Raw genomic sequence first — 17,212 nt, 5'->3', positions numbered from 1 at the left:
TCTTTGGTCCCGGACAGAGTCGCTCTGGAGCCAACACCCATCTCGCCCGACTAACCCTCTCCATAGCCCGGTACACATTATATCTCAACAGGAACATCCATCTCCGTGACAATAAAACAGCAGCACCCTGGCCCATCTTCAAAGGACTCTTGGCCGCACACCTCCGACACCTCCACATGGCAGCAGAGCACCGGTTCATCACCCACCTCGTCCCCCACAACACCCTGATCCACCTCACACCCTCTGGAAACCTGGACATCCTCTTCTGACCCCGGCATCACCCCCCATCACTGAAGAATGTTTCGAGAATGATTGTGTGTTTGATTTTCTGTAATTTTTTGTCTCGTCTCCCCTTGCCCTTGTGTATCCCATTCCCTTGCCCTTGTGTGTCATGTATGTCTGTACATTCATGTAAATATATGTAAATACTTGTTTTAAGATGTTTTTGATAATAAAAGATAAAAAAAAAAAGACCAGCCCGATCTCGTCTGATCTCGGAAGCCAAGCAGGGTTGGGCCTGGTTAGTACTTGGATGGGAGACCGCCTGGGAATACCAGGTGCTGTGAGCATTTTCACACTTTTTCACCTGTCAAAAAAAAAAAAAAAAAAAAAAAAAGAAGTTTTTCATTGAGATATCCCAATTTTGACCGAGCAAGTGGCGTGAAGGTACTCTTCACGAAAAGACAGTGTTTGATGCAAAAAAAGCCATTTATACGAGTTTTGACCAGGAACATTTCGCTCACGGCCATACCACCCTGGAACAGCCCGATCTCGTTTGATCTCGGAAGCCAAGCGGGGTTGGGCCTTGTTAGTACTTGGATGGAACACCGCCTGGGAATACCAGGTGCTGTGAGCATTTTCACACTTTTTCACCCGTCAAAAAAAAAAAAAGAAGTTTTTCATTGAGATATCCCAATTTTGACCGAGCAAGTGGCGTGAAGGTACTCTTCACGAAAAGACAGTGTTTGATATAAAAAAGGCCGTTTTGACCTGGAACATTTCGCTCACGGCCATACCACCCTGGACCAGCCCGATCTCGTTTGATCTCGGAAGCCAAGCGGGGTTGGGCCTTGTTAGTACTTGGATGGAACACCGCCTGGGAATACCAGGTGCTGTGAGCATTTTCACACTTTTTCACCCGTCAAAAAAAAAAAAAGAAGTTTTTCATTGAGATATCCCAATTTTGACCGAGCAAGTGGCGTGAAGGTACTCTTCACGAAAAGACAGTGTTTGATATAAAAAAGGCCGTTTTGACCTGGAACATTTCGCTCACGGCCATACCACCCTGGACCAGCCCGATCTCGTCTGATCTCGGAAGCCAAGCAGGGTTGGGCCTGGTTAGTACTTGGATGGGAGACCGCCTGGGAATACCAGGTGCTGTGAGCATTTTCACACTTTTTCACCCGTCAAAAAAAAAAAAAGAAGTTTTTCATTGAGATATCCCAATTTTGACCGAGCAAGTGGCGTGAAGGTACTCTTCACGAAAAGACAGTGTTTGATATAAAAAAGGCCGTTTTGACCTGGAACATTTCGCTCACGGCCATACCACCCTGGACCAGCCCGATCTCGTCTGATCTCGGAAGCCAAGCAGGGTTGGGCCTGGTTAGTACTTGGATGGGAGACCGCCTGGGAATACCAGGTGCTGTGAGCATTTTCACACTTTTTCACCTGTCAAAAAAAAAAAAAAAAAAAAAAAAAAGTTTTTCATTGAGATATCCCAATTTTGACCGAGCAAGTGGCGTGAAGGTACTCTTCACGAAAAGACAGTGTTTGATATAAAAAAGGCCGTTTTGACCTGGAACATTTCGCTCACGGCCATACCACCCTGGACCAGCCCGATCTCGTTTGATCTCGGAAGCCAAGCGGGGTTGGGCCTTGTTAGTACTTGGATGGGAGACCGCCTGGGAATACCAGGTGCTGTGAGCATTTTCACACTTTTTCACCCGTCAAAAAAAAAAAAAGAAGTTTTTCATTGAGATATCCCAATTTTGACCGAGCAAGTGGCGTGAAGGTACTCTTCACGAAAAGACAGTGTTTGATATAAAAAAGGCCGTTTTGACCTGGAACATTTCGCTCACGGCCATACCACCCTGGACCAGCCCGATCTCGTCTGATCTCGGAAGCCAAGCAGGGTTGGGCCTTGTTAGTACTTGGATGGGAGACCGCCTGGGAATACCAGGTGCTGTGAGCATTTTCACACTTTTTCACCCGTCAAAAAAAAAAAAAGAAGTTTTTCATTGAGATATCCCAATTTTGACCGAGCAAGTGGCGTGAAGGTACTCTTCACGAAAAGACAGTGTTTGATATAAAAAAGGCCGTTTTGACCTGGAACATTTCGCTCACGGCCATACCACCCTGGACCTGCCCGATCTCGTCTGATCTCGGAAGCCAAGCAGGGTTGGGCCTGGTTAGTACTTGGATGGGAGACCGCCTGGGAATACCAGGTGCTGTGAGCATTTTCACACTTTTTCACCTGTCAAAAAAAAAAAAAAAAAAAAAAAGAAGTTTTTCATTGAGATATCCCAATTTTGACCGAGCAAGTGGCGTGAAGGTACTCTTCACGAAAAGACAGTGTTTGATGCAAAAAAAGCCATTTATACGAGTTTTGACCTGGAACATTTCGCTCACGGCCATACCACCCTGGAACAGCCCGATCTCGTTTGATCTCGGAAGCCAAGCGGGGTTGGGCCTTGTTAGTACTTGGATGGAACACCGCCTGGGAATACCAGGTGCTGTGAGCATTTTCACACTTTTTCACCCGTCAAAAAAAAAAAAAGAAGTTTTTCATTGAGATATCCCAATTTTGACCGAGCAAGTGGCGTGAAGGTACTCTTCACGAAAAGACAGTGTTTGATATAAAAAAGGCCGTTTTGACCTGGAACATTTCGCTCACGGCCATACCACCCTGGACCAGCCCGATCTCGTCTGATCTCGGAAGCCAAGCAGGGTTGGGCCTGGTTAGTACTTGGATGGGAGACCGCCTGGGAATACCAGGTGCTGTGAGCATTTTCACACTTTTTCACCTGTCAAAAAAAAAAAAAAAAAAAAAAAAAGTTTTTCATTGAGATATCCCAATTTTGACCGAGCAAGTGGCGTGAAGGTACTCTTCACGAAAAGACAGTGTTTGATATAAAAAAGGCCGTTTTGACCTGGAACATTTCGCTCACGGCCATACCACCCTGGACCAGCCCGATCTCGTTTGATCTCGGAAGCCAAGCGGGGTTGGGCCTTGTTAGTACTTGGATGGGAGACCGCCTGGGAATACCAGGTGCTGTGAGCATTTTCACACTTTTTCACCCGTCAAAAAAAAAAAAAGAAGTTTTTCATTGAGATATCCCAATTTTGACCGAGCAAGTGGCGTGAAGGTACTCTTCACGAAAAGACAGTGTTTGATATAAAAAAGGCCGTTTTGACCTGGAACATTTCGCTCACGGCCATACCACCCTGGACCAGCCCGATCTCGTCTGATCTCGGAAGCCAAGCAGGGTTGGGCCTTGTTAGTACTTGGATGGGAGACCGCCTGGGAATACCAGGTGCTGTGAGCATTTTCACACTTTTTCACCCGTCAAAAAAAAAAAAAGAAGTTTTTCATTGAGATATCCCAATTTTGACCGAGCAAGTGGCGTGAAGGTACTCTTCACGAAAAGACAGTGTTTGATATAAAAAAGGCCGTTTTGACCTGGAACATTTCGCTCACGGCCATACCACCCTGGACCTGCCCGATCTCGTCTGATCTCGGAAGCCAAGCAGGGTTGGGCCTGGTTAGTACTTGGATGGGAGACCGCCTGGGAATACCAGGTGCTGTGAGCATTTTCACACTTTTTCACCTGTCAAAAAAAAAAAAAAAAAAAAAAAGAAGTTTTTCATTGAGATATCCCAATTTTGACCGAGCAAGTGGCGTGAAGGTACTCTTCACGAAAAGACAGTGTTTGATGCAAAAAAAGCCATTTATACGAGTTTTGACCTGGAACATTTCGCTCACGGCCATACCACCCTGGAACAGCCCGATCTCGTTTGATCTCGGAAGCCAAGCGGGGTTGGGCCTTGTTAGTACTTGGATGGAACACCGCCTGGGAATACCAGGTGCTGTGAGCATTTTCACACTTTTTCACCCGTCAAAAAAAAAAAAAGAAGTTTTTCATTGAGATATCCCAATTTTGACCGAGCAAGTGGCGTGAAGGTACTCTTCACGAAAAGACAGTGTTTGATATAAAAAAGGCCGTTTTGACCTGGAACATTTCGCTCACGGCCATACCACCCTGGACCAGCCCGATCTCGTCTGATCTCGGAAGCCAAGCAGGGTTGGGCCTGGTTAGTACTTGGATGGGAGACCGCCTGGGAATACCAGGTGCTGTGAGCATTTTCACACTTTTTCACCTGTCAAAAAAAAAAAAAAAAAAAAAAAAAGTTTTTCATTGAGATATCCCAATTTTGACCGAGCAAGTGGCGTGAAGGTACTCTTCACGAAAAGACAGTGTTTGATATAAAAAAGGCCGTTTTGACCTGGAACATTTCGCTCACGGCCATACCACCCTGGACCAGCCCGATCTCGTTTGATCTCGGAAGCCAAGCGGGGTTGGGCCTTGTTAGTACTTGGATGGAACACCGCCTGGGAATACCAGGTGCTGTGAGCATTTTCACACTTTTTCACCCGTCAAAAAAAAAAAAAGAAGTTTTTCATTGAGATATCCCAATTTTGACCGAGCAAGTGGCGTGAAGGTACTCTTCACGAAAAGACAGTGTTTGATATAAAAAAGGCCGTTTTGACCTGGAACATTTCGCTCACGGCCATACCACCCTGGACCAGCCCGATCTCGTCTGATCTCGGAAGCCAAGCAGGGTTGGGCCTGGTTAGTACTTGGATGGGAGACCGCCTGGGAATACCAGGTGCTGTGAGCATTTTCACACTTTTTCACCCGTCAAAAAAAAAAAAAGAAGTTTTTCATTGAGATATCCCAATTTTGACCGAGCAAGTGGCGTGAAGGTACTCTTCACGAAAAGACAGTGTTTGATATAAAAAAGGCCGTTTTGACCTGGAACATTTCGCTCACGGCCATACCACCCTGGACCAGCCCGATCTCGTCTGATCTCGGAAGCCAAGCAGGGTTGGGCCTGGTTAGTACTTGGATGGGAGACCGCCTGGGAATACCAGGTGCTGTGAGCATTTTCACACTTTTTCACCTGTCAAAAAAAAAAAAAAAAAAAAAAAAAAGTTTTTCATTGAGATATCCCAATTTTGACCGAGCAAGTGGCGTGAAGGTACTCTTCACGAAAAGACAGTGTTTGATATAAAAAAGGCCGTTTTGACCTGGAACATTTCGCTCACGGCCATACCACCCTGGACCAGCCCGATCTCGTTTGATCTCGGAAGCCAAGCGGGGTTGGGCCTTGTTAGTACTTGGATGGGAGACCGCCTGGGAATACCAGGTGCTGTGAGCATTTTCACACTTTTTCACCCGTCAAAAAAAAAAAAAGAAGTTTTTCATTGAGATATCCCAATTTTGACCGAGCAAGTGGCGTGAAGGTACTCTTCACGAAAAGACAGTGTTTGATATAAAAAAGGCCGTTTTGACCTGGAACATTTCGCTCACGGCCATACCACCCTGGACCAGCCCGATCTCGTCTGATCTCGGAAGCCAAGCAGGGTTGGGCCTTGTTAGTACTTGGATGGGAGACCGCCTGGGAATACCAGGTGCTGTGAGCATTTTCACACTTTTTCACCCGTCAAAAAAAAAAAAAGAAGTTTTTCATTGAGATATCCCAATTTTGACTGAGCAAGTGGCGTGAAGGTACTCTTCACGAAAAGACAGTGTTTGATATAAAAAAGGCCGTTTTGACCTGGAACATTTCGCTCACGGCCATACCACCCTGGACCTGCCCGATCTCGTCTGATCTCGGAAGCCAAGCAGGGTTGGGCCTGGTTAGTACTTGGATGGGAGACCGCCTGGGAATACCAGGTGCTGTGAGCATTTTCACACTTTTTCACCTGTCAAAAAAAAAAAAAAAAAAAAAAAGAAGTTTTTCATTGAGATATCCCAATTTTGACCGAGCAAGTGGCGTGAAGGTACTCTTCACGAAAAGACAGTGTTTGATGCAAAAAAAGCCATTTATACGAGTTTTGACCTGGAACATTTCGCTCACGGCCATACCACCCTGGAACAGCCCGATCTCGTTTGATCTCGGAAGCCAAGCGGGGTTGGGCCTTGTTAGTACTTGGATGGAACACCGCCTGGGAATACCAGGTGCTGTGAGCATTTTCACACTTTTTCACCCGTCAAAAAAAAAAAAAGAAGTTTTTCATTGAGATATCCCAATTTTGACCGAGCAAGTGGCGTGAAGGTACTCTTCACGAAAAGACAGTGTTTGATATAAAAAAGGCCGTTTTGACCTGGAACATTTCGCTCACGGCCATACCACCCTGGACCAGCCCGATCTCGTCTGATCTCGGAAGCCAAGCAGGGTTGGGCCTGGTTAGTACTTGGATGGGAGACCGCCTGGGAATACCAGGTGCTGTGAGCATTTTCACACTTTTTCACCTGTCAAAAAAAAAAAAAAAAAAAAAAAAAAGTTTTTCATTGAGATATCCCAATTTTGACCGAGCAAGTGGCGTGAAGGTACTCTTCACGAAAAGACAGTGTTTGATATAAAAAAGGCCGTTTTGACCTGGAACATTTCGCTCACGGCCATACCACCCTGGACCAGCCCGATCTCGTTTGATCTCGGAAGCCAAGCGGGGTTGGGCCTTGTTAGTACTTGGATGGGAGACCGCCTGGGAATACCAGGTGCTGTGAGCATTTTCACACTTTTTCACCCGTCAAAAAAAAAAAAAGAAGTTTTTCATTGAGATATCCCAATTTTGACCGAGCAAGTGGCGTGAAGGTACTCTTCACGAAAAGACAGTGTTTGATATAAAAAAGGCCGTTTTGACCTGGAACATTTCGCTCACGGCCATACCACCCTGGACCAGCCCGATCTCGTCTGATCTCGGAAGCCAAGCAGGGTTGGGCCTGGTTAGTACTTGGATGGGAGACCGCCTGGGAATACCAGGTGCTGTGAGCATTTTCACACTTTTTCACCCGTCAAAAAAAAAAAAAGAAGTTTTTCATTGAGATATCCCAATTTTGACCGAGCAAGTGGCGTGAAGGTACTCTTCACGAAAAGACAGTGTTTGATATAAAAAAGGCCGTTTTGACCTGGAACATTTCGCTCACGGCCATACCACCCTGGACCAGCCCGATCTCGTCTGATCTCGGAAGCCAAGCAGGGTTGGGCCTGGTTAGTACTTGGATGGGAGACCGCCTGGGAATACCAGGTGCTGTGAGCATTTTCACACTTTTTCACCTGTCAAAAAAAAAAAAAAAAAAAAAAAAAAGTTTTTCATTGAGATATCCCAATTTTGACCGAGCAAGTGGCGTGAAGGTACTCTTCACGAAAAGACAGTGTTTGATATAAAAAAGGCCGTTTTGACCTGGAACATTTCGCTCACGGCCATACCACCCTGGACCAGCCCGATCTCGTTTGATCTCGGAAGCCAAGCGGGGTTGGGCCTTGTTAGTACTTGGATGGGAGACCGCCTGGGAATACCAGGTGCTGTGAGCATTTTCACACTTTTTCACCCGTCAAAAAAAAAAAAAGAAGTTTTTCATTGAGATATCCCAATTTTGACCGAGCAAGTGGCGTGAAGGTACTCTTCACGAAAAGACAGTGTTTGATATAAAAAAGGCCGTTTTGACCTGGAACATTTCGCTCACGGCCATACCACCCTGGACCAGCCCGATCTCGTCTGATCTCGGAAGCCAAGCAGGGTTGGGCCTTGTTAGTACTTGGATGGGAGACCGCCTGGGAATACCAGGTGCTGTGAGCATTTTCACACTTTTTCACCCGTCAAAAAAAAAAAAAGAAGTTTTTCATTGAGATATCCCAATTTTGACCGAGCAAGTGGCGTGAAGGTACTCTTCACGAAAAGACAGTGTTTGATATAAAAAAGGCCGTTTTGACCTGGAACATTTCGCTCACGGCCATACCACCCTGGACCTGCCCGATCTCGTCTGATCTCGGAAGCCAAGCAGGGTTGGGCCTGGTTAGTACTTGGATGGGAGACCGCCTGGGAATACCAGGTGCTGTGAGCATTTTCACACTTTTTCACCTGTCAAAAAAAAAAAAAAAAAAAAAAAGAAGTTTTTCATTGAGATATCCCAATTTTGACCGAGCAAGTGGCGTGAAGGTACTCTTCACGAAAAGACAGTGTTTGATGCAAAAAAAGCCATTTATACGAGTTTTGACCTGGAACATTTCGCTCACGGCCATACCACCCTGGAACAGCCCGATCTCGTTTGATCTCGGAAGCCAAGCGGGGTTGGGCCTTGTTAGTACTTGGATGGAACACCGCCTGGGAATACCAGGTGCTGTGAGCATTTTCACACTTTTTCACCCGTCAAAAAAAAAAAAAGAAGTTTTTCATTGAGATATCCCAATTTTGACCGAGCAAGTGGCGTGAAGGTACTCTTCACGAAAAGACAGTGTTTGATATAAAAAAGGCCGTTTTGACCTGGAACATTTCGCTCACGGCCATACCACCCTGGACCAGCCCGATCTCGTCTGATCTCGGAAGCCAAGCAGGGTTGGGCCTGGTTAGTACTTGGATGGGAGACCGCCTGGGAATACCAGGTGCTGTGAGCATTTTCACACTTTTTCACCTGTCAAAAAAAAAAAAAAAAAAAAAAAAAAGTTTTTCATTGAGATATCCCAATTTTGACCGAGCAAGTGGCGTGAAGGTACTCTTCACGAAAAGACAGTGTTTGATATAAAAAAGGCCGTTTTGACCTGGAACATTTCGCTCACGGCCATACCACCCTGGACCAGCCCGATCTCGTTTGATCTCGGAAGCCAAGCGGGGTTGGGCCTTGTTAGTACTTGGATGGGAGACCGCCTGGGAATACCAGGTGCTGTGAGCATTTTCACACTTTTTCACCCGTCAAAAAAAAAAAAAGAAGTTTTTCATTGAGATATCCCAATTTTGACCGAGCAAGTGGCGTGAAGGTACTCTTCACGAAAAGACAGTGTTTGATATAAAAAAGGCCGTTTTGACCTGGAACATTTCGCTCACGGCCATACCACCCTGGACCAGCCCGATCTCGTCTGATCTCGGAAGCCAAGCAGGGTTGGGCCTTGTTAGTACTTGGATGGGAGACCGCCTGGGAATACCAGGTGCTGTGAGCATTTTCACACTTTTTCACCCGTCAAAAAAAAAAAAAGAAGTTTTTCATTGAGATATCCCAATTTTGACCGAGCAAGTGGCGTGAAGGTACTCTTCACGAAAAGACAGTGTTTGATATAAAAAAGGCCGTTTTGACCTGGAACATTTCGCTCACGGCCATACCACCCTGGACCTGCCCGATCTCGTCTGATCTCGGAAGCCAAGCAGGGTTGGGCCTGGTTAGTACTTGGATGGGAGACCGCCTGGGAATACCAGGTGCTGTGAGCATTTTCACACTTTTTCACCTGTCAAAAAAAAAAAAAAAAAAAAAAAGAAGTTTTTCATTGAGATATCCCAATTTTGACCGAGCAAGTGGCGTGAAGGTACTCTTCACGAAAAGACAGTGTTTGATGCAAAAAAAGCCATTTATACGAGTTTTGACCTGGAACATTTCGCTCACGGCCATACCACCCTGGAACAGCCCGATCTCGTTTGATCTCGGAAGCCAAGCGGGGTTGGGCCTTGTTAGTACTTGGATGGAACACCGCCTGGGAATACCAGGTGCTGTGAGCATTTTCACACTTTTTCACCCGTCAAAAAAAAAAAAAGAAGTTTTTCATTGAGATATCCCAATTTTGACCGAGCAAGTGGCGTGAAGGTACTCTTCACGAAAAGACAGTGTTTGATATAAAAAAGGCCGTTTTGACCTGGAACATTTCGCTCACGGCCATACCACCCTGGACCAGCCCGATCTTGTCTGATCTCGGAAGCCAAGCAGGGTTGGGCCTGGTTAGTACTTGGATGGGAGACCGCCTGGGAATACCAGGTGCTGTGAGCATTTTCACACTTTTTCACCCGTCAAAAAAAAAAAAAGAAGTTTTTCATTGAGATATCCCAATTTTGACCGAGCAAGTGGCGTGAAGGTACTCTTCACGAAAAGACAGTGTTTGATGCAAAAAAAGCCATTTATACGAGTTTTGACCTGGAACATTTCGCTCACGGCCATACCACCCTGGAACAGCCCGATCTCGTTTGATCTCGGAAGCCAAGCGGGGTTGGGCCTTGTTAGTACTTGGATGGAACACCGCCTGGGAATACCAGGTGCTGTGAGCATTTTCACACTTTTTCACCTGTCAAAAAAAAAAAAAAAAAAAAAAAGAAGTTTTTCATTGAGATATCCCAATTTTGACCGAGCAAGTGGCGTGAAGGTACTCTTCACGAAAAGACAGTGTTTGATATAAAAAAGGCCGTTTTGACCTGGAACATTTCGCTCACGGCCATACCACCCTGGACCAGCCCGATCTCGTCTGATCTCGGAAGCCAAGCAGGGTTGGGCCTGGTTAGTACTTGGATGGGAGACCGCCTGGGAATACCAGGTGCTGTGAGCATTTTCACACTTTTTCACCTGTCAAAAAAAAAAAAAAAAAAAAAAAAGAAGTTTTTCATTGAGATATCCCAATTTTGACCGAGCAAGTGGCGTGAAGGTACTCTTCACGAAAAGACAGTGTTTGATATAAAAAAGGCCGTTTTGACCTGGAACATTTCGCTCACGGCCATACCACCCTGGACCAGCCCGATCTCGTCTGATCTCGGAAGCCAAGCAGGGTTGGGCCTGGTTAGTACTTGGATGGGAGACCGCCTGGGAATACCAGGTGCTGTGAGCATTTTCACACTTTTTCACCTGTCAAAAAAAAAAAAAAAAAAAAAAAAGAAGTTTTTCATTGAGATATCCCAATTTTGACCGAGCAAGTGGCGTGAAGGTACTCTTCACGAAAAGACAGTGTTTGATATAAAAAAGGCCGTTTTGACCTGGAACATTTCGCTCACGGCCATACCACCCTGGACCTGCCCGATCTCGTCTGATCTCGGAAGCCAAGCAGGGTTGGGCCTGGTTAGTACTTGGATGGGAGACCGCCTGGGAATACCAGGTGCTGTGAGCATTTTCACACTTTTTCACCTGTCAAAAAAAAAAAAAAAAAAAAAAAAAGAAGTTTTTCATTGAGATATCCCAATTTTGACCGAGCAAGTGGCGTGAAGGTACTCTTCACGAAAACACAGTGTTTGATGCAAAAAAAGCCATTTATACGAGTTTTGACCTGGAACATTTCGCTCACGGCCATACCACCCTGGAACAGCCCGATCTCGTTTGATCTCGGAAGCCAAGCGGGGTTGGGCCTTGTTAGTACTTGGATGGAACACCGCCTGGGAATACCAGGTGCTGTGAGCATTTTCACACTTTTTCACCCGTCAAAAAAAAAAAAAGAAGTTTTTCATTGAGATATCCCAATTTTGACCGAGCAAGTGGCGTGAAGGTACTCTTCACGAAAAGACAGTGTTTGATATAAAAAAGGCCGTTTTGACCTGGAACATTTCGCTCACGGCCATACCACCCTGGACCAGCCCGATCTCGTCTGATCTCGGAAGCCAAGCAGGGTTGGGCCTGGTTAGTACTTGGATGGGAGACCGCCTGGGAATACCAGGTGCTGTGAGCATTTTCACACTTTTTCACCTGTCAAAAAAAAAAAAAAAAAAGAAGTTTTTCATTGAGATATCCCAATTTTGACCGAGCAAGTGGCGTGAAGGTACTCTTCACGAAAAGACAGTGTTTGATATAAAAAAGGCCGTTTTGACCTGGAACATTTCGCTCACGGCCATACCACCCTGGACCAGCCCGATCTCGTCTGATCTCGGAAGCCAAGCAGGGTTGGGCCTTGTTAGTACTTGGATGGGAGACCGCCTGGGAATACCAGGTGCTGTGAGCATTTTCACACTTTTTCACCCGTCAAAAAAAAAAAAAGAAGTTTTTCATTGAGATATCCCAATTTTGACCGAGCAAGTGGCGTGAAGGTACTCTTCACGAAAAGACAGTGTTTGATATAAAAAAGGCCGTTTTGACCTGGAACATTTCGCTCACGGCCATACCACCCTGGACCAGCCCGATCTCGTCTGATCTCGGAAGCCAAGCAGGGTTGGGCCTTGTTAGTACTTGGATGGGAGACCGCCTGGGAATACCAGGTGCTGTGAGCATTTTCACACTTTTTCACCCGTCAAAAAAAAAAAAAGAAGTTTTTCATTGAGATATCCCAATTTTGACTGAGCAAGTGGCGTGAAGGTACTTTTCACGAAAAGACAGTGTTTGATATAAAAAAGGCCGTTTTGACCTGGAACATTTCGCTCACGGCCATACCACCCTGGACCTGCCCGATCTCGTCTGATCTCGGAAGCCAAGCAGGGTTGGGCCTGGTTAGTACTTGGATGGGAGACCGCCTGGGAATACCAGGTGCTGTGAGCATTTTCACACTTTTTCACCTGTCAAAAAAAAAAAAAAAAAAAAAAAGAAGTTTTTCATTGAGATATCCCAATTTTGACCGAGCAAGTGGCGTGAAGGTACTCTTCACGAAAAGACAGTGTTTGATGCAAAAAAAGCCATTTATACGAGTTTTGACCTGGAACATTTCGCTCACGGCCATACCACCCTGGAACAGCCCGATCTCGTTTGATCTCGGAAGCCAAGCGGGGTTGGGCCTTGTTAGTACTTGGATGGAACACCGCCTGGGAATACCAGGTGCTGTGAGCATTTTCACACTTTTTCACCCGTCAAAAAAAAAAAAAGAAGTTTTTCATTGAGATATCCCAATTTTGACCGAGCAAGTGGCGTGAAGGTACTCTTCACGAAAAGACAGTGTTTGATATAAAAAAGGCCGTTTTGACCTGGAACATTTCGCTCACGGCCATACCACCCTGGACCAGCCCGATCTCGTCTGATCTCGGAAGCCAAGCAGGGTTGGGCCTGGTTAGTACTTGGATGGGAGACCGCCTGGGAATACCAGGTGCTGTGAGCATTTTCACACTTTTTCACCTGTCAAAAAAAAAAAAAAAAAAAAAAAAAGTTTTTCATTGAGATATCCCAATTTTGACCGAGCAAGTGGCGTGAAGGTACTCTTCACGAAAAGACAGTGTTTGATATAAAAAAGGCCGTTTTGACCTGGAACATTTCGCTCACGGCCATACCACCCTGGACCAGCCCGATCTCGTTTGATCTCGGAAGCCAAGCGGGGTTGGGCCTTGTTAGTACTTGGATGGGAGACCGCCTGGGAATACCAGGTGCTGTGAGCATTTTCACACTTTTTCACCCGTCAAAAAAAAAAAAAGAAGTTTTTCATTGAGATATCCCAATTTTGACCGAGCAAGTGGCGTGAAGGTACTCTTCACGAAAAGACAGTGTTTGATATAAAAAAGGCCGTTTTGACCTGGAACATTTCGCTCACGGCCATACCACCCTGGACCAGCCCGATCTCGTCTGATCTCGGAAGCCAAGCAGGGTTGGGCCTTGTTAGTACTTGGATGGGAGACCGCCTGGGAATACCAGGTGCTGTGAGCATTTTCACACTTTTTCACCCGTCAAAAAAAAAAAAAGAAGTTTTTCATTGAGATATCCCAATTTTGACCGAGCAAGTGGCGTGAAGGTACTCTTCACGAAAAGACAGTGTTTGATATAAAAAAGGCCGTTTTGACCTGGAACATTTCGCTCACGGCCATACCACCCTGGACCTGCCCGATCTCGTCTGATCTCGGAAGCCAAGCAGGGTTGGGCCTGGTTAGTACTTGGATGGGAGACCGCCTGGGAATACCAGGTGCTGTGAGCATTTTCACACTTTTTCACCTGTCAAAAAAAAAAAAAAAAAAAAAAAAAGAAGTTTTTCATTGAGATATCCCAATTTTGACCGAGCAAGTGGCGTGAAGGTACTCTTCACGAAAAGACAGTGTTTGATATAAAAAAGGCCGTTTTGACCTGGAACATTTCGCTCACGGCCATACCACCCTGGACCTGCCCGATCTCGTCTGATCTCGGAAGCCAAGCAGGGTTGGGCCTGGTTAGTACTTGGATGGGAGACCGCCTGGGAATACCAGGTGCTGTGAGCATTTTCACACTTTTTCACCTGTCAAAAAAAAAAAAAAAAAAAAAAAAAGAAGTTTTTCATTGAGATATCCCAATTTTGACCGAGCAAGTGGCGTGAAGGTACTCTTCACGAAAACACAGTGTTTGATGCAAAAAAAGCCATTTATACGAGTTTTGACCTGGAACATTTCGCTCACGGCCATACCACCCTGGAACAGCCCGATCTCGTTTGATCTCGGAAGCCAAGCGGGGTTGGGCCTTGTTAGTACTTGGATGGAACACCGCCTGGGAATACCAGGTGCTGTGAGCATTTTCACACTTTTTCACCCGTCAAAAAAAAAAAAAGAAGTTTTTCATTGAGATATCCCAATTTTGACCGAGCAAGTGGCGTGAAGGTACTCTTCACGAAAAGACAGTGTTTGATATAAAAAAGGCCGTTTTGACCTGGAACATTTCGCTCACGGCCATACCACCCTGGACCAGCCCGATCTCGTCTGATCTCGGAAGCCAAGCAGGGTTGGGCCTGGTTAGTACTTGGATGGGAGACCGCCTGGGAATACCAGGTGCTGTGAGCATTTTCACACTTTTTCACCTGTCAAAAAAAAAAAAAAAAAAGAAGTTTTTCATTGAGATATCCCAATTTTGACCGAGCAAGTGGCGTGAAGGTACTCTTCACGAAAAGACAGTGTTTGATATAAAAAAGGCCGTTTTGACCTGGAACATTTCGCTCACGGCCATACCACCCTGGACCAGCCCGATCTCGTCTGATCTCGGAAGCCAAGCAGGGTTGGGCCTTGTTAGTACTTGGATGGGAGACCGCCTGGGAATACCAGGTGCTGTGAGCATTTTCACACTTTTTCACCTGTCAAAAAAAAAAAAAAAAAAAAAGTTTTTCATTGAGATATCCCAATTTTGACCGAGCAAGTGGCGTGAAGGTACTCTTCACGAAAAGACAGTGTTTGATATAAAAAAGGCCGTTTTGACCTGGAACATTTCGCTCACGGCCATACCACCCTGGACCAGCCCGATCTCGTTTGATCTCGGAAGCCAAGCGGGGTTGGGCCTTGTTAGTACTTGGATGGGAGACCGCCTGGGAATACCAGGTGCTGTGAGCATTTTCACACTTTTTCACCCGTCAAAAAAAAAAAAAGAAGTTTTTCATTGAGATATCCCAATTTTGACCGAGCAAGTGGCGTGAAGGTACTCTTCACGAAAAGACAGTGTTTGATATAAAAAAGGCCGTTTTGACCTGGAACATTTCGCTCACGGCCATACCACCCTGGACCAGCCCGATCTCGTCTGATCTCGGAAGCCAAGCAGGGTTGGGCCTTGTTAGTACTTGGATGGGAGACCGCCTGGGAATACCAGGTGCTGTGAGCATTTTCACACTTTTTCACCCGTCAAAAAAAAAAAAAGAAGTTTTTCATTGAGATATCCCAATTTTGACCGAGCAAGTGGCGTGAAGGTACTCTTCACGAAAAGACAGTGTTTGATATAAAAAAGGCCGTTTTGACCTGGAACATTTCGCTCACGGCCATACCACCCTGGACCAGCCCGATCTCGTCTGATCTCGGAAGCCAAGCAGGGTTGGGCCTGGTTAGTACTTGGATGGGAGACCGCCTGGGAATACCAGGTGCTGTGAGCATTTTCACACTTTTTCACCTGTCAAAAAAAAAAAAAAAAAAGAAGTTTTTCATTGAGATATCCCAATTTTGACCGAGCAAGTGGCGTGAAGGTACTCTTCACGAAAAGACAGTGTTTGATATAAAAAAGGCCGTTTTGACCTGGAACATTTCGCTCACGGCCATACCACCCTGGACCAGCCCGATCTCGTCTGATCTCGGAAGCCAAGCAGGGTTGGGCCTTGTTAGTACTTGGATGGGAGACCGCCTGGGAATACCAGGTGCTGTGAGCATTTTCACACTTTTTCACCTGTCAAAAAAAAAAAAAAAAAAAAAGTTTTTCATTGAGATATCCCAATTTTGACCGAGCAAGTGGCGTGAAGGTACTCTTCACGAAAAGACAGTGTTTGATATAAAAAAGGCCGTTTTGACCTGGAACATTTCGCTCACGGCCATACCACCCTGGACCAGCCCGATCTCGTTTGATCTCGGAAGCCAAGCGGGGTTGGGCCTTGTTAGTACTTGGATGGGAGACCGCCTGGGAATACCAGGTGCTGTGAGCATTTTCACACTTTTTCACCCGTCAAAAAAAAAAAAAGAAGTTTTTCATTGAGATATCCCAATTTTGACCGAGCAAGTGGCGTGAAGGTACTCTTCACGAAAAGACAGTGTTTGATATAAAAAAGGCCGTTTTGACCTGGAACATTTCGCTCACGGCCATACCACCCTGGACCAGCCCGATCTCGTCTGATCTCGGAAGCCAAGCAGGGTTGGGCCTTGTTAGTACTTGGATGGGAGACCGCCTGGGAATACCAGGTGCTGTGAGCATTTTCACACTTTTTCACCCGTCAAAAAAAAAAAAAGAAGTTTTTCATTGAGATATCCCAATTTTGACCGAGCAAGTGGCGTGAAGGTACTCTTCACGAAAAGACAGTGTTTGATATAAAAAAGGCCGTTTTGACCTGGAACATTTCGCTCACGGCCATACCACCCTGGACCAGCCCGATCTCGTCTGATCTCGGAAGCCAAGCAGGGTTGGGCCTGGTTAGTACTTGGATGGGAGACCGCCTGGGAATACCAGGTGCTGTGAGCATTTTCACACTTTTTCACCTGTCAAAAAAAAAAAAAAAAAAAAAAAAAGTTTTTCATTGAGATATCCCAATTTTGACCGAGCAAGTGGCGTGAAGGTACTCTTCACGAAAAGACAGTGTTTGATATAAAAAAGGCCGTTTTGACCTGGAACATTTCGCTCACGGCCATACCACCCTGGACCAGCCCGATCTCGTTTGATCTCGGAAGCCAAGCGGGGTTGGGCCTTGTTAGTACTTGGATGGGAGACCGCCTGGGAATACCAGGTGCTGTGAGCATTTTCACACTTTTTCACCCGTCAAAAAAAAAAAAAGAAGTTTTTCATTGAGATATCCCAATTTTGACCGAGCAAGTGGCGTGAAGGTACTCTTCACGAAAAGACAGTGTTTGATATAAAAAAGGCCG

The 17,212-nt window shown here is 45.8% G+C and overlaps 49 non-coding genes and 12 pseudogenes across 49 annotated transcripts; all 61 read left to right on the top strand.

Moving 5' to 3' along the window:
* The first annotated feature begins 737 nt into the window (after nucleotides 1-737).
* Nucleotides 738-856, top strand: LOC140382833 (5S ribosomal RNA; annotated as a pseudogene).
* Nucleotides 857-1,002: 146 nt separating this feature from the next.
* LOC140383014 (5S ribosomal RNA) lies at nucleotides 1,003-1,121 on the top strand (annotated as a pseudogene).
* Nucleotides 1,122-1,267: 146 nt separating this feature from the next.
* Nucleotides 1,268-1,386, top strand: LOC140381910 (5S ribosomal RNA). The gene has a single exon (XR_011931382.1). It is a non-coding gene; the product is annotated as a 5S ribosomal RNA (ribosomal RNA).
* A 146-nt stretch (nucleotides 1,387-1,532) lies between these two features.
* Nucleotides 1,533-1,651, top strand: LOC140381908 (5S ribosomal RNA). Its single transcript, XR_011931381.1, has one exon. It is a non-coding gene; the product is annotated as a 5S ribosomal RNA (ribosomal RNA).
* Nucleotides 1,652-1,807: 156 nt separating this feature from the next.
* LOC140382626 (5S ribosomal RNA) lies at nucleotides 1,808-1,926 on the top strand. Its single transcript, XR_011932033.1, has one exon. It is a non-coding gene; the product is annotated as a 5S ribosomal RNA (ribosomal RNA).
* A 146-nt stretch (nucleotides 1,927-2,072) lies between these two features.
* Nucleotides 2,073-2,191, top strand: LOC140382468 (5S ribosomal RNA). Its single transcript, XR_011931886.1, has one exon. It is a non-coding gene; the product is annotated as a 5S ribosomal RNA (ribosomal RNA).
* A 146-nt stretch (nucleotides 2,192-2,337) lies between these two features.
* LOC140382686 (5S ribosomal RNA) lies at nucleotides 2,338-2,456 on the top strand. The gene has a single exon (XR_011932056.1). It is a non-coding gene; the product is annotated as a 5S ribosomal RNA (ribosomal RNA).
* A 166-nt stretch (nucleotides 2,457-2,622) lies between these two features.
* On the top strand, nucleotides 2,623-2,741 carry LOC140382832 (5S ribosomal RNA; annotated as a pseudogene).
* A 146-nt stretch (nucleotides 2,742-2,887) lies between these two features.
* LOC140381907 (5S ribosomal RNA) lies at nucleotides 2,888-3,006 on the top strand. Its single transcript, XR_011931380.1, has one exon. It is a non-coding gene; the product is annotated as a 5S ribosomal RNA (ribosomal RNA).
* A 155-nt stretch (nucleotides 3,007-3,161) lies between these two features.
* LOC140382624 (5S ribosomal RNA) lies at nucleotides 3,162-3,280 on the top strand. The gene has a single exon (XR_011932032.1). It is a non-coding gene; the product is annotated as a 5S ribosomal RNA (ribosomal RNA).
* Nucleotides 3,281-3,426: 146 nt separating this feature from the next.
* On the top strand, nucleotides 3,427-3,545 carry LOC140382467 (5S ribosomal RNA). Its single transcript, XR_011931885.1, has one exon. It is a non-coding gene; the product is annotated as a 5S ribosomal RNA (ribosomal RNA).
* Nucleotides 3,546-3,691: 146 nt separating this feature from the next.
* Nucleotides 3,692-3,810, top strand: LOC140382675 (5S ribosomal RNA). Its single transcript, XR_011932055.1, has one exon. It is a non-coding gene; the product is annotated as a 5S ribosomal RNA (ribosomal RNA).
* Nucleotides 3,811-3,976: 166 nt separating this feature from the next.
* Nucleotides 3,977-4,095, top strand: LOC140382830 (5S ribosomal RNA; annotated as a pseudogene).
* A 146-nt stretch (nucleotides 4,096-4,241) lies between these two features.
* Nucleotides 4,242-4,360, top strand: LOC140381905 (5S ribosomal RNA). The gene has a single exon (XR_011931378.1). It is a non-coding gene; the product is annotated as a 5S ribosomal RNA (ribosomal RNA).
* A 155-nt stretch (nucleotides 4,361-4,515) lies between these two features.
* Nucleotides 4,516-4,634, top strand: LOC140383012 (5S ribosomal RNA; annotated as a pseudogene).
* A 146-nt stretch (nucleotides 4,635-4,780) lies between these two features.
* LOC140381904 (5S ribosomal RNA) lies at nucleotides 4,781-4,899 on the top strand. Its single transcript, XR_011931377.1, has one exon. It is a non-coding gene; the product is annotated as a 5S ribosomal RNA (ribosomal RNA).
* A 146-nt stretch (nucleotides 4,900-5,045) lies between these two features.
* On the top strand, nucleotides 5,046-5,164 carry LOC140381903 (5S ribosomal RNA). Its single transcript, XR_011931376.1, has one exon. It is a non-coding gene; the product is annotated as a 5S ribosomal RNA (ribosomal RNA).
* Nucleotides 5,165-5,320: 156 nt separating this feature from the next.
* On the top strand, nucleotides 5,321-5,439 carry LOC140382623 (5S ribosomal RNA). The gene has a single exon (XR_011932031.1). It is a non-coding gene; the product is annotated as a 5S ribosomal RNA (ribosomal RNA).
* A 146-nt stretch (nucleotides 5,440-5,585) lies between these two features.
* LOC140382466 (5S ribosomal RNA) lies at nucleotides 5,586-5,704 on the top strand. Its single transcript, XR_011931884.1, has one exon. It is a non-coding gene; the product is annotated as a 5S ribosomal RNA (ribosomal RNA).
* Nucleotides 5,705-5,850: 146 nt separating this feature from the next.
* On the top strand, nucleotides 5,851-5,969 carry LOC140382663 (5S ribosomal RNA). Its single transcript, XR_011932054.1, has one exon. It is a non-coding gene; the product is annotated as a 5S ribosomal RNA (ribosomal RNA).
* Nucleotides 5,970-6,135: 166 nt separating this feature from the next.
* LOC140382829 (5S ribosomal RNA) lies at nucleotides 6,136-6,254 on the top strand (annotated as a pseudogene).
* Nucleotides 6,255-6,400: 146 nt separating this feature from the next.
* On the top strand, nucleotides 6,401-6,519 carry LOC140381902 (5S ribosomal RNA). The gene has a single exon (XR_011931375.1). It is a non-coding gene; the product is annotated as a 5S ribosomal RNA (ribosomal RNA).
* A 156-nt stretch (nucleotides 6,520-6,675) lies between these two features.
* Nucleotides 6,676-6,794, top strand: LOC140382622 (5S ribosomal RNA). Its single transcript, XR_011932030.1, has one exon. It is a non-coding gene; the product is annotated as a 5S ribosomal RNA (ribosomal RNA).
* A 146-nt stretch (nucleotides 6,795-6,940) lies between these two features.
* Nucleotides 6,941-7,059, top strand: LOC140381901 (5S ribosomal RNA). Its single transcript, XR_011931374.1, has one exon. It is a non-coding gene; the product is annotated as a 5S ribosomal RNA (ribosomal RNA).
* Nucleotides 7,060-7,205: 146 nt separating this feature from the next.
* Nucleotides 7,206-7,324, top strand: LOC140381900 (5S ribosomal RNA). Its single transcript, XR_011931373.1, has one exon. It is a non-coding gene; the product is annotated as a 5S ribosomal RNA (ribosomal RNA).
* Nucleotides 7,325-7,480: 156 nt separating this feature from the next.
* Nucleotides 7,481-7,599, top strand: LOC140382621 (5S ribosomal RNA). The gene has a single exon (XR_011932029.1). It is a non-coding gene; the product is annotated as a 5S ribosomal RNA (ribosomal RNA).
* A 146-nt stretch (nucleotides 7,600-7,745) lies between these two features.
* LOC140382465 (5S ribosomal RNA) lies at nucleotides 7,746-7,864 on the top strand. Its single transcript, XR_011931883.1, has one exon. It is a non-coding gene; the product is annotated as a 5S ribosomal RNA (ribosomal RNA).
* Nucleotides 7,865-8,010: 146 nt separating this feature from the next.
* On the top strand, nucleotides 8,011-8,129 carry LOC140382651 (5S ribosomal RNA). Its single transcript, XR_011932053.1, has one exon. It is a non-coding gene; the product is annotated as a 5S ribosomal RNA (ribosomal RNA).
* A 166-nt stretch (nucleotides 8,130-8,295) lies between these two features.
* On the top strand, nucleotides 8,296-8,414 carry LOC140382828 (5S ribosomal RNA; annotated as a pseudogene).
* Nucleotides 8,415-8,560: 146 nt separating this feature from the next.
* LOC140381899 (5S ribosomal RNA) lies at nucleotides 8,561-8,679 on the top strand. The gene has a single exon (XR_011931372.1). It is a non-coding gene; the product is annotated as a 5S ribosomal RNA (ribosomal RNA).
* Nucleotides 8,680-8,835: 156 nt separating this feature from the next.
* On the top strand, nucleotides 8,836-8,954 carry LOC140382620 (5S ribosomal RNA). The gene has a single exon (XR_011932028.1). It is a non-coding gene; the product is annotated as a 5S ribosomal RNA (ribosomal RNA).
* A 146-nt stretch (nucleotides 8,955-9,100) lies between these two features.
* LOC140382464 (5S ribosomal RNA) lies at nucleotides 9,101-9,219 on the top strand. The gene has a single exon (XR_011931882.1). It is a non-coding gene; the product is annotated as a 5S ribosomal RNA (ribosomal RNA).
* Nucleotides 9,220-9,365: 146 nt separating this feature from the next.
* On the top strand, nucleotides 9,366-9,484 carry LOC140382639 (5S ribosomal RNA). Its single transcript, XR_011932046.1, has one exon. It is a non-coding gene; the product is annotated as a 5S ribosomal RNA (ribosomal RNA).
* Nucleotides 9,485-9,650: 166 nt separating this feature from the next.
* Nucleotides 9,651-9,769, top strand: LOC140382827 (5S ribosomal RNA; annotated as a pseudogene).
* Nucleotides 9,770-9,915: 146 nt separating this feature from the next.
* Nucleotides 9,916-10,034, top strand: LOC140382237 (5S ribosomal RNA). Its single transcript, XR_011931677.1, has one exon. It is a non-coding gene; the product is annotated as a 5S ribosomal RNA (ribosomal RNA).
* Nucleotides 10,035-10,190: 156 nt separating this feature from the next.
* On the top strand, nucleotides 10,191-10,309 carry LOC140382826 (5S ribosomal RNA; annotated as a pseudogene).
* Nucleotides 10,310-10,465: 156 nt separating this feature from the next.
* On the top strand, nucleotides 10,466-10,584 carry LOC140381897 (5S ribosomal RNA). Its single transcript, XR_011931371.1, has one exon. It is a non-coding gene; the product is annotated as a 5S ribosomal RNA (ribosomal RNA).
* A 157-nt stretch (nucleotides 10,585-10,741) lies between these two features.
* Nucleotides 10,742-10,860, top strand: LOC140381896 (5S ribosomal RNA). Its single transcript, XR_011931370.1, has one exon. It is a non-coding gene; the product is annotated as a 5S ribosomal RNA (ribosomal RNA).
* Nucleotides 10,861-11,017: 157 nt separating this feature from the next.
* LOC140382628 (5S ribosomal RNA) lies at nucleotides 11,018-11,136 on the top strand. The gene has a single exon (XR_011932035.1). It is a non-coding gene; the product is annotated as a 5S ribosomal RNA (ribosomal RNA).
* Nucleotides 11,137-11,304: 168 nt separating this feature from the next.
* Nucleotides 11,305-11,423, top strand: LOC140382824 (5S ribosomal RNA; annotated as a pseudogene).
* Nucleotides 11,424-11,569: 146 nt separating this feature from the next.
* LOC140381895 (5S ribosomal RNA) lies at nucleotides 11,570-11,688 on the top strand. Its single transcript, XR_011931369.1, has one exon. It is a non-coding gene; the product is annotated as a 5S ribosomal RNA (ribosomal RNA).
* A 151-nt stretch (nucleotides 11,689-11,839) lies between these two features.
* Nucleotides 11,840-11,958, top strand: LOC140382462 (5S ribosomal RNA). The gene has a single exon (XR_011931881.1). It is a non-coding gene; the product is annotated as a 5S ribosomal RNA (ribosomal RNA).
* Nucleotides 11,959-12,104: 146 nt separating this feature from the next.
* LOC140382461 (5S ribosomal RNA) lies at nucleotides 12,105-12,223 on the top strand. The gene has a single exon (XR_011931880.1). It is a non-coding gene; the product is annotated as a 5S ribosomal RNA (ribosomal RNA).
* A 146-nt stretch (nucleotides 12,224-12,369) lies between these two features.
* Nucleotides 12,370-12,488, top strand: LOC140382616 (5S ribosomal RNA). Its single transcript, XR_011932024.1, has one exon. It is a non-coding gene; the product is annotated as a 5S ribosomal RNA (ribosomal RNA).
* Nucleotides 12,489-12,654: 166 nt separating this feature from the next.
* LOC140382823 (5S ribosomal RNA) lies at nucleotides 12,655-12,773 on the top strand (annotated as a pseudogene).
* A 146-nt stretch (nucleotides 12,774-12,919) lies between these two features.
* On the top strand, nucleotides 12,920-13,038 carry LOC140381893 (5S ribosomal RNA). The gene has a single exon (XR_011931367.1). It is a non-coding gene; the product is annotated as a 5S ribosomal RNA (ribosomal RNA).
* A 155-nt stretch (nucleotides 13,039-13,193) lies between these two features.
* Nucleotides 13,194-13,312, top strand: LOC140382619 (5S ribosomal RNA). Its single transcript, XR_011932027.1, has one exon. It is a non-coding gene; the product is annotated as a 5S ribosomal RNA (ribosomal RNA).
* Nucleotides 13,313-13,458: 146 nt separating this feature from the next.
* LOC140382460 (5S ribosomal RNA) lies at nucleotides 13,459-13,577 on the top strand. Its single transcript, XR_011931879.1, has one exon. It is a non-coding gene; the product is annotated as a 5S ribosomal RNA (ribosomal RNA).
* A 146-nt stretch (nucleotides 13,578-13,723) lies between these two features.
* LOC140382604 (5S ribosomal RNA) lies at nucleotides 13,724-13,842 on the top strand. Its single transcript, XR_011932013.1, has one exon. It is a non-coding gene; the product is annotated as a 5S ribosomal RNA (ribosomal RNA).
* Nucleotides 13,843-14,000: 158 nt separating this feature from the next.
* Nucleotides 14,001-14,119, top strand: LOC140382591 (5S ribosomal RNA). Its single transcript, XR_011932001.1, has one exon. It is a non-coding gene; the product is annotated as a 5S ribosomal RNA (ribosomal RNA).
* A 168-nt stretch (nucleotides 14,120-14,287) lies between these two features.
* LOC140382822 (5S ribosomal RNA) lies at nucleotides 14,288-14,406 on the top strand (annotated as a pseudogene).
* Nucleotides 14,407-14,552: 146 nt separating this feature from the next.
* On the top strand, nucleotides 14,553-14,671 carry LOC140381892 (5S ribosomal RNA). Its single transcript, XR_011931366.1, has one exon. It is a non-coding gene; the product is annotated as a 5S ribosomal RNA (ribosomal RNA).
* Nucleotides 14,672-14,822: 151 nt separating this feature from the next.
* Nucleotides 14,823-14,941, top strand: LOC140382458 (5S ribosomal RNA). The gene has a single exon (XR_011931877.1). It is a non-coding gene; the product is annotated as a 5S ribosomal RNA (ribosomal RNA).
* Nucleotides 14,942-15,092: 151 nt separating this feature from the next.
* Nucleotides 15,093-15,211, top strand: LOC140382618 (5S ribosomal RNA). The gene has a single exon (XR_011932026.1). It is a non-coding gene; the product is annotated as a 5S ribosomal RNA (ribosomal RNA).
* Nucleotides 15,212-15,357: 146 nt separating this feature from the next.
* LOC140382457 (5S ribosomal RNA) lies at nucleotides 15,358-15,476 on the top strand. The gene has a single exon (XR_011931876.1). It is a non-coding gene; the product is annotated as a 5S ribosomal RNA (ribosomal RNA).
* A 146-nt stretch (nucleotides 15,477-15,622) lies between these two features.
* LOC140381891 (5S ribosomal RNA) lies at nucleotides 15,623-15,741 on the top strand. Its single transcript, XR_011931365.1, has one exon. It is a non-coding gene; the product is annotated as a 5S ribosomal RNA (ribosomal RNA).
* Nucleotides 15,742-15,892: 151 nt separating this feature from the next.
* On the top strand, nucleotides 15,893-16,011 carry LOC140382456 (5S ribosomal RNA). Its single transcript, XR_011931875.1, has one exon. It is a non-coding gene; the product is annotated as a 5S ribosomal RNA (ribosomal RNA).
* A 151-nt stretch (nucleotides 16,012-16,162) lies between these two features.
* Nucleotides 16,163-16,281, top strand: LOC140382617 (5S ribosomal RNA). The gene has a single exon (XR_011932025.1). It is a non-coding gene; the product is annotated as a 5S ribosomal RNA (ribosomal RNA).
* A 146-nt stretch (nucleotides 16,282-16,427) lies between these two features.
* LOC140382455 (5S ribosomal RNA) lies at nucleotides 16,428-16,546 on the top strand. The gene has a single exon (XR_011931874.1). It is a non-coding gene; the product is annotated as a 5S ribosomal RNA (ribosomal RNA).
* A 146-nt stretch (nucleotides 16,547-16,692) lies between these two features.
* LOC140381890 (5S ribosomal RNA) lies at nucleotides 16,693-16,811 on the top strand. Its single transcript, XR_011931364.1, has one exon. It is a non-coding gene; the product is annotated as a 5S ribosomal RNA (ribosomal RNA).
* A 155-nt stretch (nucleotides 16,812-16,966) lies between these two features.
* LOC140382615 (5S ribosomal RNA) lies at nucleotides 16,967-17,085 on the top strand. Its single transcript, XR_011932023.1, has one exon. It is a non-coding gene; the product is annotated as a 5S ribosomal RNA (ribosomal RNA).
* The last annotated feature ends 127 nt before the right edge of the window (nucleotides 17,086-17,212 follow it).

Source organism: Eucyclogobius newberryi, unplaced genomic scaffold, assembly GCF_026437365.1.
Source record: "Eucyclogobius newberryi isolate DKJ021-1_F unplaced genomic scaffold, fEucNew1.0.hap1 SCAF_50, whole genome shotgun sequence".
Classification (NCBI taxonomy): Eukaryota; Metazoa; Chordata; class Actinopteri; order Gobiiformes; family Gobiidae; genus Eucyclogobius; species Eucyclogobius newberryi.
This window is presented reverse-complemented; position numbering and strand designations above follow the sequence as displayed.